This window comes from Danio rerio, chromosome 16 (assembly GCF_049306965.1).
Source record: "Danio rerio strain Tuebingen ecotype United States chromosome 16, GRCz12tu, whole genome shotgun sequence".
Taxonomy (NCBI): Eukaryota; Metazoa; Chordata; class Actinopteri; order Cypriniformes; family Danionidae; genus Danio; species Danio rerio.
Genome location: NC_133191.1, coordinates 56,007,970 through 56,022,066, shown reverse-complemented (window position 1 = coordinate 56,022,066; position 14,097 = coordinate 56,007,970). Strand labels below are relative to the sequence as shown.

At 36.3% G+C, this 14,097-nt stretch overlaps 1 protein-coding gene across 5 annotated transcripts in view; it reads left to right on the top strand.

The window, feature by feature from the left end:
* Positions 1 to 4,293: 4,293 nt before the first annotated feature.
* The window catches only part of fam110d (family with sequence similarity 110 member D), a 37,201-nt gene continuing 27,397 nt past the window's right edge, over positions 4,294 to 14,097 (top strand). For 4 of the 5 annotated variants that reach the window (XR_012391601.1, XR_012391598.1, XR_012391600.1 and 1 more), the window contains exon 1: positions 4,294 to 4,378. The gene's annotated coding sequence lies outside the window, so the exon portion shown is untranslated. 5 annotated transcript variants of the gene reach the window in all.

Genomic DNA, 14,097 nt, shown 5'->3' with positions numbered 1-14,097 from the left:
AGTGAACGCCCTCTAGTGAAATTGCCATCTAAAATGTGCAATAAACTGCACCCGGAGCAATGTATTTTTTATGTTTAGCAAAAAGGTAGACATCACCCTCAAGTGGAATAGTCATCAGAAATGTGCAATAAAATGTATCAAGAGCAACGTATAATATATGTTTTGCAAAAAAGTAGAGTGCCCTCTAGTGGATTAGTCATCTGAAATGTGCAATAAAACACACCCGGAACAGCATATTTAATGTTTTACAATAGATATAGGCTGTGGCATACAGTATATTTCCTATGAACTTAGGTTGCAGAAACCACACAGAGAAAAAAAAAAAAGATAATGTAATAAAACTGCCTCCGTCAAAATTAAATGCAAAATCTAAATAAATGTGTTGATGAAAATGCCACAACGCAAAAATGTACAATGATCCATTATTCTTTATGCAAAATGCAACATTAAGATTAAAATAAAACAATTTAAGTTGCTTTAAGGAGAGCTTTGATGGTAGCAAGCAAAAATAAATGTTTTATTAAAGCAAACAGCCACATTTACAGACCAAAGGCACTGATGTCATGTGGAGCAGCGTCTGCATGTGATGCTCAGGGAAGACAGTCTGTTTCACTGATTAAAAGGTTGTTTAGCACACGTAAATGAAGCCCGCCGGACACCATTAATCGGTGTGTGTGATTACGCGCTTGATTCTCTAATGGTCACCGTATGCTTCAAACACACCAAAAACTCAAATGGTCTCAGAGTTCAGACAGGAAGCCGAGTTTACAGTGACTTCCTGCCCTGAAGGAGCGCCATTAATTTTGACCCGAACCCAGTGTGTGCATGCAGGCAGGGTCCCTGAAATAATACACAAAGGTTCCTTTAGCAAAATAATTAACTTGCTGTATTGAGGGATTATCAAGCAGACTTATCAGAACATTCTGAGACTGGTTATTGAAAGATCTAGCAAAGCAAAATTGACCTTGTTATTTAATTGTAGACTTTTAGGGAGTAAATAAAATTCATTGATTTTTCATATATATATATATATATATATATATATATATATATATATATATATATATATATATATATATATATACATATACATATATATATATATATATATATATATATATATATATATATATACATACATATATATATATTTGAGTAAAACACATATTCTGAATGCCTTCTACAGAATTCAAGTGAGCCATTTTAATCTACATTAAAAAAATTATCTATGCCCTTCTATTATATATATATATATATATATATATATATATATATATATATATATATATATATATATATATATATATATATATATATATATATATATATATATAATAGGAGGGCATAGATAATTTTTTTAATGTAGATTAAAATGGCTCACTTGAATTCTGTAGAAGGCATTCAGAATATGTGTTTTACTCAAATAATAAGTCTGTGAGAACGGTTTCTCAAGCCAGGTGGCGCATTAGACCAGGGGCTCATCTCCTGTTTCGACAATGCATCACAAACTGCTTGAGAAACTGTTCTACTGTGATGAAAATAAATGATGTTCAATAAGATGTACTTGTGTTTACTCACTGTTTATTCAGTTAAACATGAATGTTGACCTGTAGGCCAACAGCAATTTTGGATCACCTTAATCCGACTAAAGTCATCACTGAACTAAACAGAAATGGAATTAGGACATGTGGAGTCTGCAGATATTAGAGGCATTATTAAAGTAAACACCACGATTAAACTATCACCGTCATGTAGGACTTTTCACCATATTTTCCAACAAGATCCAAGGACCGCAAAGGACCGCACCAAACCACACACAGACTTTCCATTCATTCATTTCATTTGGCGTGCGTTATTAAATTCCATAGCACTCTCAGCAGTCCTTACTCCTTATTTGCGTCTAATACCCCAGTTTGTCACAAGGGGATGAATGAAATGTTCATGAGTGTAAATGAAACTGCCGAACTGCAGTTAAAGTCAGGCATCCTGCTGATTAGATTCAGAAGGACACTTTTTTGTCACTGGCCACTTTATTAGGTACTTACTAGTACCGGGTTGGACCCCATTTTGTCTTCAGAACTGCTATAATCCTTCATAGCATAGATTCAACAAGGTACTGGAAATATTCCTCAGAGATTTTGCTTTATATTGACATGAGAGCATCACGCAGTTGCTGCAGATTTGTCAGCTGCACATCCATGATGCCAATCTCCCATTCCACCACATCCCAAAGGTGCTCTATTGGATTGAGCTCTGGTGACTGTGGAGACCATTTGAGTACAGTGAAGTCATTGTCCTGCTTGAAGTAGTGCTGTAGCCTGTCTGCCCCAAGGTTGGATGTGTTGTGTGTTCAGAGATGCTCTTCTGCAGACCTCGGTTGTAACGAGTGCTTATTTGAGTTATTGTTGCCTTTCTATCAGCTGGAACCAGTCTAGCCATTCTCCTCTGACCTCTGGCATCAACAAGGCATTTGCCCCCACAGAACTGCCGCTCACTGGATATTTTCTCTTTGTCAGACCATTCTCTGTAAACCCCAGAGATGGTTGTGCATGAAAATCCCAGTAGATCAGCAGTTTCTGAAATACTCAGACCAGCCCGTCTGACACCAACAACCATGCCACGTTCAAAGTCACTTAAATCCCCTTTATTCCTCATTCTGATGCTCGCTTTGAACTGCAGCAGATCGTCTTGACCATGTCTACATGCCTAAATGTATTGAGTTGCTGCCATGTGATTGGCTGATCAGAAATTTGCATTAACAAGGAGTTGAACATGTGTACCTAATAAAATGGCCGGTGAGTGTATACTTGTATATTTATATAAAATCTCAAACTGCTTTAGCAAACTCATCACTAAATGATGCCTAAATTGATCACCAATCTTTTCAAAAACTTAGTAGAAGAGACAATTGGCCCTTAACCAGCTGATAATAGACACAGACCGTGAGACCCTCTTTTTCACCATCTAACACCCCCGTCTTCCCTACATGATCATGGTGGAGTCCAAGAGATCAACACTACTGCATAATAAGAGTCCTGACTGCTGTCACCGCAAATTACGCCAAGATTTCATCACCTGCTGAGGACGACGGACGTTAAAAAGATTATTCAGACCCCTGGACCCTCGACCTACACACACGGTGGCCTGAAGGAAGTCTGCTTTCCAGGCTCCCTCGGGTTTAGGCCAGGGGGCAGCGGTATCAGGAGCAGGTCAAGCGGTGTTTGGTTTCTCCTTACAGATGCACTGCAGAAAACGCTGTAAAATTCCTTATGCATAAGACTGCACACTGCACTGGTGCTACTTTAAAGGGGACCTGTTAATGCAAAAATCACTTTTATAAGTGGTTTAAACACAGTTGTGTGTCAGCAGTGTGTGAGTATAGCCAGCGTCTAATGGTACAAATTAAATAATTCAATTGTTTATCATCACACATCGTTAAAAACAGTCTGCAGAAATACATTGATTGACACTCTCCCTTTATACATGTCATCAGAAGGGGAAAGCCCCGCCCACAGGTGACCATCTCTCCCTGATTAGCATAAACAGCCCTGAGTTAGAAGCAGCCGTCCACCATTAAAGTGTTTAAGCTGCTGAAGATAATGTCAGCGACTAAGAGGATTATAAATGTGGAGTTTAAATGAAGCTGACGCATAGGCATCTGTAGCCCCGCCCTCTTTTGAAAAGAGCACAATCTCATTTGAATTTAAAGCGACAGTCACCAATCACAGCCTAAAAGGGGCAGTCTCAGAGAGTTATGACAAATTAGTTGTATGGTATTTTGAGCTGAAACTTTACACACACACATTATTATTATCACTATCTTTGTAAATAAACTCACTTTATTGCATTTAGTTAGTCTTGGTATTTTGTCCCTCACTTGTTGATATTGTGTGTTTGCTTATGTGTTTCACTTAAAATGAATGTTTCTCCCCTTCCCCGTGACTTAACATCTTTAAAATCGTAACACACACACACACACACACATTCTCATTCTCTCTCTCGCGCACACACACTCATAAGCACACTACAGCTAAACACTCAGTTCAGTTCTCACACAGTATGTCGATTTAATCATCCCGCATGACAAAACACAATACTATAAAACACTTTAATATGAAAACACCGATGTTTAAAACGTTTTGTCTGTTATAGTATAAGTCAACCCCCCAAAAAACAACATCTCTCCCTCCCTCTGCGTTTGTGTTGGGGGTCGGTTTACACTCATACCTGCCCGCCCACCGGAGTGGGATGATCCCGGTGAATCCACGAGCTCGAGCCGCTACTCAGACAGTCACTTCAGTACGCAAAGAGCTGCAGCACACACACACTGAACGGAGATTACACAGCTTTCACATGTGGATAGCGATCAACACACACGGTAAGAGCTTTGTAGCACACTAGTCAATCATTTCTGATGGATATTGTACTGTTTTAGGATGTAAAGCGAGTGTAGTTTAAACCTGAAGTCGCGACATTTGGATAAATGCGTGTTTTTCCGTGGCAAGTTTGAAACTGTAGTTCTGTTTTAGGGTTTGGATTGGGTATGTTGAGTATAAAGGATTGATTTGGATCGGAGAATTATTCTTTTGTTTTTGGTATATAATTAATGTACTGCAGCTTTCGTTGAGCTTTATTATGGATAGGCTAGAACAAAGTACAAATTGTAGGTTCATTTATTATATAGCCTAAGTAGTGTACTAGAATGGCTGGGTTTTGTTTTCATACAGGTGAGAAATTGTTCTATATAAACTATTTCGTATCCGCTTTATTTTATTATGATGTTGACAGTTTTGGAAACAGTTTTGGTGCTTTAGCATTGCCTAATGTTGATGGATGTATTTTAAAGTGTGTAATAAGCAATTTAGTCTGGTCGATTTGCTCATTAAAATAATAATGATAATTAATAATAATATTAATAATAATAATAATAATAAAAGGATTACTTTTTTCTGTTAAAGATTTCAATCTTATTCTTGATGTAGAGTTTGTGAATTGTGCGCCTCTGGTGGCAACAAATCGAACTGCAATAATAATGATTAGCGGTGTATAAATTCCCATACCCGTTCATATATACTTAAAAAAATAAAGAGCTGAATTACAGTAGTTTCTGTGTTCAAATTGACCTATACAGATAGGTGCCTAAGAAGAAAGCAGCCTACAGAAAGCAAGACACGCTCAAAAAAACAAAACAAGAGATGCTGTTATCAACCCAATTTGTAAAATATGGACAAATCCAAATGTTAGTTTATATTTAGTCCTAAAAATGGATTAAAAAAATGAACAGTGGTAGTTATGTCCATATCGGACCCAAAATTGTCTTGAAATAACTTTGATTTTTTCAGAGATCAATATATTTTGGAACAGAGCTCAGAAGTTTTTCCTGCACTTTAAAAAAAATAGGGTAACACTTTATTTTAGGTGTCCTTGTTACCCATGTTCCTTGTACTTACTATAGTAATCACAATGCATAATTACACTCTAAAAAATCCTGGACTGTTTTAATCTGCCGTTGGGTCAAATATGAACAAACTCAAATGTTGGGTTCATTGTTTATTTAATACATTTTTAATTGATGTTTTTTTTTGTTTTTTAATTAGATTTAATCCAACTGTTGGGTTTGCAATACTTGACCCAGCACTGCATTTAAACAACTCTGCATTATTTGCTTTTTAGAGTGAACATCCATCTAACCCTAACCCTCATCCTGACCATTGTAAATACATTAATATTACTCAGCAGTTACAAGGAATTACAAATGATAAAGTGTAAGTGAAGTACGGACAAACCCAATGTTGTGTTCATTTTAAAATTTCTTTTATTTTTAATCGATGGATTTTTTAAAATTATGGTTGGGTTTCCGATATTTGATGCAACATTGCATTTTAACAACACAACATTTTTTTTGAACAACCATCTAAACCTATTCCTTACCCTCATCCTGACACTAACCTTATAATAAATACATGTGATTAATTTATATTATTCTGTAGATACAGGACATAATAAAGTGTAAGTGAAGTATGGACAAACCCAGTGTTGTGTTCATTATTTAATTAAATTTTTAATTGATGGATTTTTTTTTAAATAACCTTTTTTAACCCAATGGTTGGGTTTCCAATGTCTGACCCAGCATTTTTTTTTAATATAGCGAACATGCAACTAATCTTAGACCTAACCATCATCCTGACCCTAACCATATAATGAATACATGTAATTAATTATTAATACTCAGTAATTACAAGGACATAAAAAAGTGTAAGCGAAGTATGGACAAACACAGTGATGTGTTCATTTTTTCAATTTCATTAACCTTTTAATTGATGGATATTTTTTAGATGACATTTTTCAACCCAACTGTTGGGTTTCCAGTATTCAAGCATTGCATTTGAACAACCCAGAATCTTTTAAATGAAGTGAACATGCATCTAACCCTATTCCTAACCCCCATACTGACCATATCAATATAAAAAATCCAATTATTAATAATACTCAGTTGTTTCAAGTACATAATAAAGCGTAAGTGAAGTATGGACAAACCCAGTATATGCGACCGAGCATTGCATTTAAACAACCCAGCATTTTTTTAAAATAAGATAAACATGCAACTAACCTTAGACCTAACCCTTATCCTGACCCTTTCCATATAAAAAATACATGTAATACATTAATATAACTCAGTAATTATAAGGACACAATAAAGTGTAAGCAAAGAAAAGACAAAGCTAATGTTGTTCATTTTTATTGATGGATATCTGTAAATTACATATTTACCCAAATGTTAGGTTTCCAATATTTGGTCCAACATTGAAATTATACAACCCAGCATAATGTTTTTAACATGACATGCAACTAACCCTAGCCCCAACCCTCATCCTTACTTTGATCATAGAGTAAATACATGCAGTTAATTAATTAATATTAATCAAAAGTTACAAAAGTGAAGTTTGGACAAACCCAATGCTGTGTTCCTTTTATAATTTAAACATTTTAATAATTGATGGGTATTTAAAAAAATAATAATATTAATAATATAATTAATATTAAGTGTCCTTAACTACTATGTACTTGCATCAAAAAATAAATACAACGTACTTACTGTGTTCATAAATGTATTTGAGAACACTTGTGGTGCTCTTGAGTTGGGATAGGGGTTGGGTTATGGACAGGTTAGGTGGTATGGGTAGGCTTAAGGGTGGGTTAAGGTGTAGGGAATGGTCAGCAGTGTATTTACAAATGTAATTACAGAAGTTAATTACAGATGTAATTACATAGTTATTTAATCAAGCATAAGTACACAATAAATACATGTATTTACACAATAAGTACATTGTAACAAACTATTAGTTCCTGTGTAGGTACATATTAGTTAAGGCCACCTTATATAAAGTGGGACCAAAAATTAAACTGAAACTGGAAACTGTTGGGTTGTTTCCAATATTTGACCCAGCATTGGATTTTAACAACTCAGCATTTTTTTAATAGAGTGAACATGTAACTAACCCTAGCCCTAACCCTCATCCTGACCATGATCATATAATAAATACATTAATAATACTCAGTAGTTGCAATGACACAATAAAGTGTAAGCAAAGTATAGACAAACCCAATGTTGTGTTCATTTTTGAAAATTAAATTTTTATTAATGGATTTTTTTTTTTATTTACGGTTGGGTTTCTAATATTTGACCAAGCATTTCCTTTAAACAACTCAACATCATTTTTTTTAGAGTGAAGATCCATCTAATCTTAGCCCTAACCCTCATCCTATATTTCGCAGTAGTTCACAGGACATAATAAAGCATAGTATTGTTCATTTTTTTATTTGCTCAATATTTAATTGATGGATTTTTAAAATGACATTTTAAACCCAATGGTTTGGTTTCCAAGCATTGCATTCATGCAATTCATATTCAAGCATTGCATTTAAACAGTAAACATGCATCCAATCCTATTCCTAACCCTCATCCTGACCATATCACTATAATAAAGACATGCAACTAATTAATACTACTCAGTAGTTAATAAAGCGTAAGCCAAATTAACATGCTATGTTTTGCAAATGCAACATGTTGCTTAAACACAACAAGGAGAGATTGTTTGTTCATTATGACCTCTGCTCTCATCTAGATTATCTTGGCTATTATGTAAGTTTATTACCTGGAGTTTACACACTGCAAAAGCGGTGTAAAATCAGCCTTTAACTAAAGAACAAGCAAAAGACCACGTGTGTGTGTTTGAGAGAGAGAGAGAGTGTGTTGTTTTAAACACCGTATGCAGTAGCCTAATTACATTTCCACCATGCCAAATGCACCCAGATTTCCTAATCACAGATGATCTTTTAACAATGTGTTTGGCTTTGCGGCATTGTGCGTGTGGCTTAATGGCATTATGTTTCTTGCGTTATGTGTAAGTGGATACGGCAGAGCTCATAACCCTCCCCCCACCAAAGAGTTTTACTTAGACTAGGTGCTCAAACCATGAACAAACTTTCCGCAAGGTCAGCAGCGGTATCATCAACCAGACTAAACAGCCCGAAAAAGTAGACCAAACGCTGGGCTTTCACCTGCTGAGAGCTCTTCACACTGGTGTATTGTCTTCAGGAGCTCATGATAGGATAAACACGTGTCTACAGCGGCGTTGACGTGCAGTTGCATGTCAAATATAAACATCGGCGTGATGCTGCAGGTGTGACGTTCATCTTCAGATGGTCCTACTATTGTGCAAATGCTTTTTAAGTGCAGTTTTAGTACATTGAGGTGTAATATATCTGCTGGCAAACGACAGAAGAGTCTTTGCAGTGAATTAGGGTTGCACCATAAAAGAATAATAATAAAAAAAAACATGATAGGGCGACACGGTGGCTCAGTGGTTAGCACTTTTTCCTAACAGCAAGAAGGTCACTGGTTCAAGTCCCAGCTGTGTCAGTTGGCATTTCTATGTGGAGTTTGCATGTTCTCCCCGTTTTGGTGTGGGTTTCCTCTGGGATAAGTTGGCGGTTTATTCTGCTGTGGCGACCCCTGATTAATAAAGGGACTAATGCCGAGTTCAGACTGCATGATTTTTAAAGTAGTCGTGTCACAGATGTTTTCACACTGCTTGACTATCTGGGCTAGCGTTTTGTCGCTGCTTTGTTTACACTGCAAGATGTATCGGCGACAGGGACTTTCACATTGCATGACTTTACTATAGGAAGAATCGCCGACAACTTCGTCCAAACTACGTCTCACAGCCAAAAACACGTCGTATATCTTTTGTTATTAACTACATAATGAGAAAGAAGCCTTTGATGGGGTAGAACAGTGGTTCTCAAACTGTGGTACGTGTACCACTAGTGGTACGCAGGCTTTCTTTAGTGGTACGCGGAGGAATGAAATAGGTCATGTACATGCTACACACATTTCAAAATTTATCAAAAATGATGGATATAATATGCCATATATGACATATAGCCTATATTTCTGAGGTAATCTGCCACGTTTTTTTTAACTGTGCAGAGTTGTAGCTGCTTTATTGGGCCAGTTACTACGCAACTGTATTTCAAAACTGCTCATTTTGGTGGTCATTGGAGAGACAATTTTTTTCTTAGGTGGTACTTAATGAAAAAAGTTTGAGAACCACTGGGGTAGAACATGTACATGTTTGCTCACCTGGGTTTAAAGGGAATTAGCCATTTCTCCTCAACGTTGATAATAAACTAATTTCTTTCTGTATGAAACGTCAAACAGACACGGTTGCTCCTGAGTCCTGTCAAACCTCCTGTTTCGTGGGTCCAAATAAACCGAAGCTTTTAACTTCTCCCCCAGCCTACCGCTGGCCTGTAGCAGGTATACACACACACACACGCAAGTGAATGCTGCTCTCTCATTGGCTGTAGGCGATCACTGATGTTATTTTCAGTCAACACTCAATTCACACGGCATGATTTGAATCGCCGACAGCTCCAGATATTCAGCACACCAAATATCTCACAGGCATCGGCGACTCATCGGCGATTCTCTCAGATCGCGTCTTTGATAGTTCATACTGTGTGATTGTCACTCACGTGCACGAGCAGCGATTTGCCTGTGATTTCAGGCATTTGTCGGCGATTTCTCAAATCCTGTCGGCGAGCCAAAATCAGGGCTAAAATAACGCAGTCTGAACTAGGCATAAGCTGAAGGAAAATGAATGATAAATGAACATTAAGATATTTTGCGCTGTACAAAACTCTGTAAACTAGCTGTTTTTCATATTTTGTAACTTGTTTTTGTTTATTTACGCTTTTGAATGGTATATACATTTTATTATAGAACTTTTTACTTTTTCAAAGTAAAAAAAAAGATTTTATTTTAGTTTTTTAATATTTGAAGTGTTAATATATAAACTGATAAATAATGGTTCTGCTCCTGATTATATATGTGATCTTACATCTACCTCCTCTTCCTCTCGTTATCTACATTCTGCTTCGGGGCTCACCTTGTTTCAGCCTCGTTGCAAACGTAGCACCATGGGAGGTAGGGCATTCTGTTATCGTCCACCTATATTGTGGAATGATCTCCCCACAAACGCCACAAACGCCAGTTGCCTGAACTGTTTTAAGAAACTTCTTTAAACTCATCTTTTTATTATTGCTTATAACTTATGAGGCTTTCTTTTATTATGTACTTTTATCATTATTATCATTCTTTTTGTCTATTTCATGTTCTTCTGTGTTTTTTGATGCTCTTGTTAGCACTTTGAGTGTGAGAAAAGCGCAAAATAAATAAAATATATTATTATTATTTTTATTATTATTAAATATATAATAGCAGATCTGTATAAGAACTGGATTAGATGTTTTTTTTTTGAGTTTCCTTCACTCATTTTAAGAGTTTACACCTATATCTTACAGACAAAAATGCTAATTGAAACTTTTTTCCTGACCATTGTGTGATTTTTATTATTTTTATTATTTTGTGTGTGTGTGTTTTAAATTTTTCATAGTTTATTACTTTTATTATCAAAATTCTGTGTTAACATCATGCAGTTTCACATTTATTTCTTGGAATTCTGAGCTTATATATAACAATTTTTACTTCTACTTTTGTAATTTTAAAGTTTACATCTTGCAGTTTGAGATTTATTGTCAGAATTATTTTTCTCATATTTTTGACCGGCATTAAATGATTTTATATTATGAAATTCAGAATTGTATTGTCAAAATTCTAGGTTTATATCTTGCATTATTGGCTTTTATTTTTGATTATGCAGTTGACTTTTTTCCATGGAAAAATTGTGACCTTTTTTATCAGAATTTTTGGTTTGCATCTTAAAGGAAACTTTTCAAGACAGTTGTGGAGTTTACATCTCATAATTTTCTGTTTACAATTTAGAAATGTTTCCTTATGGAATTTTCAAGTTTTGACTGTTAATGACGGAATTATGAGTTATGACTTTTTCCTCGGAATTCAGAGTTTACGTCTTCAAATTTTGATATTTTGTTTAGATCTCATAAAACAAATTGTGAGAATTCCCTGTTCTCCTCTATTGTGAGAATTCTGTGTTTGCATCATGAAATTGAGACTTTTTCTCTTTTTGGAGTTCTGAGTTTTAATAAAATTTTGCGGTATTGATAGAATTTTCAGTAGGGGTGTCAAAATTAATCGTTTCTTCAGTGCACCACGATGCAAACGCGGACAGTTCGGTATTGGTTCACTAATAATCATAATCGGTTATTACTGACGTCATTTACCTCATATGCGCTCTGTTGCGAGGGAGGCGACAGATAACTTATTAGGCGGCACACTGCCGCCTTATCAGTGTCACTCATCTGTAAAGAGCACAGCGCGTAAGAGCCAATCCCAACCATTGTTGTTGAGGGTGTGACCATTAAAAGAGGTGTAAGAGAACTAGACAAGGATCAGAAAGTGAGCTGGATATTTATATTTGTTAATATTATTTGCTTAATGCTTGTTTTGTTTAAAGTTACAGTTTATATATCTGACTGTTTGTATTAAACGACAAAATTGTATTACAAATAAATAATATATAAATATAAATATAGTCATACATTTTTAATACAAGAACTGCTGCTGTGAAGAAAATATAAAACTGTGTATGAAAAGCACCGTCAATGCACCGTGATATCGAATTGAACCAAATCGATGGCATGACAATTGTAACCGAACTGAACCGTGAGACCAGTGTAGGTTCACAGCTCTAATTTTCAGCTCACATACTCCTGTAATTTTAAACATTATAACTAGTTTATTTAGTTGTCAATATATTATATTAAATATTTAGTTGAAATATTTTGAGTTTTAGTCGCAGAAGTTTAAAATCGAACATGTTTGACCATACCTCAAGTAGTTATAAAGCTGATGTGACTTTCAGGAATCTTCAGGAATTGTCAGCCTCTAAAGAGTAACCCGAGCTTGTTAACACCGCAGCCACACATTAGCGCTACAAATGTGAGTGTTTTCTTTTGGGGGCTAAATGACTATGTCCATGATTGCGCTTGAGGACAAAACACACGGCTGAAAGAAGCACAGCATTTTGGCTTTCTGATGTTTTGTGCGGTAAAACAAAACAGCTGCTGTTTTTTCCGCCCTGAACCCATAAAAAGCACTTGCGGGACACACTATCACAGCAGTTTAGACTGATGTGGTCTCGCCGAGATGACTACGTGTTTGGGGAATCTATAAAAAGAAGGAAGAGGACTGGAAAACAATCGGTTTGAAGCGTGTTCCCTATATAGGGCTCATTTCCAGTCAGCGGGGGTCACCACACACACACACACACACACACACACACACGCACACACACACACACACACACACACACTGATAAAGGTCACTGTGTGTACAATGCACCCTGTGGGCTTCTCTGTGTTTTGAGCGTTCGCCCCAGTGGTGATCTGAGTCCTTTCACATTTTATTCATCTCAAAAGAAAGCGTCAGCAGCACCTCAGATGAGAAAAGGAGCAAATACATTTAGAAATCAGAGTTAAAAAGTGAGCATTCGTTCATTTTCTTTTCGGCTTGGTCCCTTTTATTAATCTGGGGTCACCACAGCAGAATGAACCACCAACTTATCCAGCATATATTTTATGCAGCGAATGCGCTTCCAGCTGCAACCCATCACTGGGGAACACCCATACATTCTCATTCCCACACATGCACTACGAACAATTTAGCCTATTCACCTATAACACATGTAACTGTGGGGGAAACCGGAGCACCTGGAGGAAACCCACACCAAAACGGGGAGAAATGCCAACTGACCCAGCCTTGGCTCAAACCTGTGACCTTCTTGGTGTGAGGCGATCGTGCTACCCACTGCTCCACTGTGACACCCTAAAAAAGTGATCATAAAATCGAATATGCAACCTGATGATACAAGTCAGCGTTTCAAGAAGCAAAGTCCTTCAGGTACAGTCAAACACGCCAGATTTTAAACTCGAGGCAGCATGGTGGCTCAGTGGTTAGCACTGTTGCGTCACAGCATGAAGGTCACTGTTTTTTTTTGTTTTTTTTTTATTAGAATATGCAAAAATCATACAAATACAAGAAAACATCAACAGATAACAAATACAAAGCAACAAAACAAAAACAAAACAAAAACATCAACAATATAGTCAGGTACTGATATGTGTGTGAGTGTGCGCGTGTGAGTGTGTGTATGCATGTAAAGGTAACTTGGTGGACAGGTCAGAGTACATACATTAGGAACAATAACAGTCAATAAATGAAGCAAGTGTCACAGATATAGATAAAACATATAGAAAGAAACCAGTCAGAGGTAGGGAGTAACAACAATGCTTATTAATGTATGATAGTAAAAATGAGAGTAAAAAGAGAGAAAGGACAACAGTAATAAATGACAATAATAATAATAAATCACAAGTGCTACACCAACTACTACTACGGAAAGTTACTTATATTACAACTACTACTGCTTCTACTACAGCCACAACCACGACTATTACTACTACAATGTCTACTAATACTGATACTACTACAACGACTACCACTACTGATACTACTATAGCGTTTGCTACAACTAATACAACAATGTCTACTGCGACTACTACTACTACTACTACTACTACTACTACTACTACTACTACTACAATCACTTC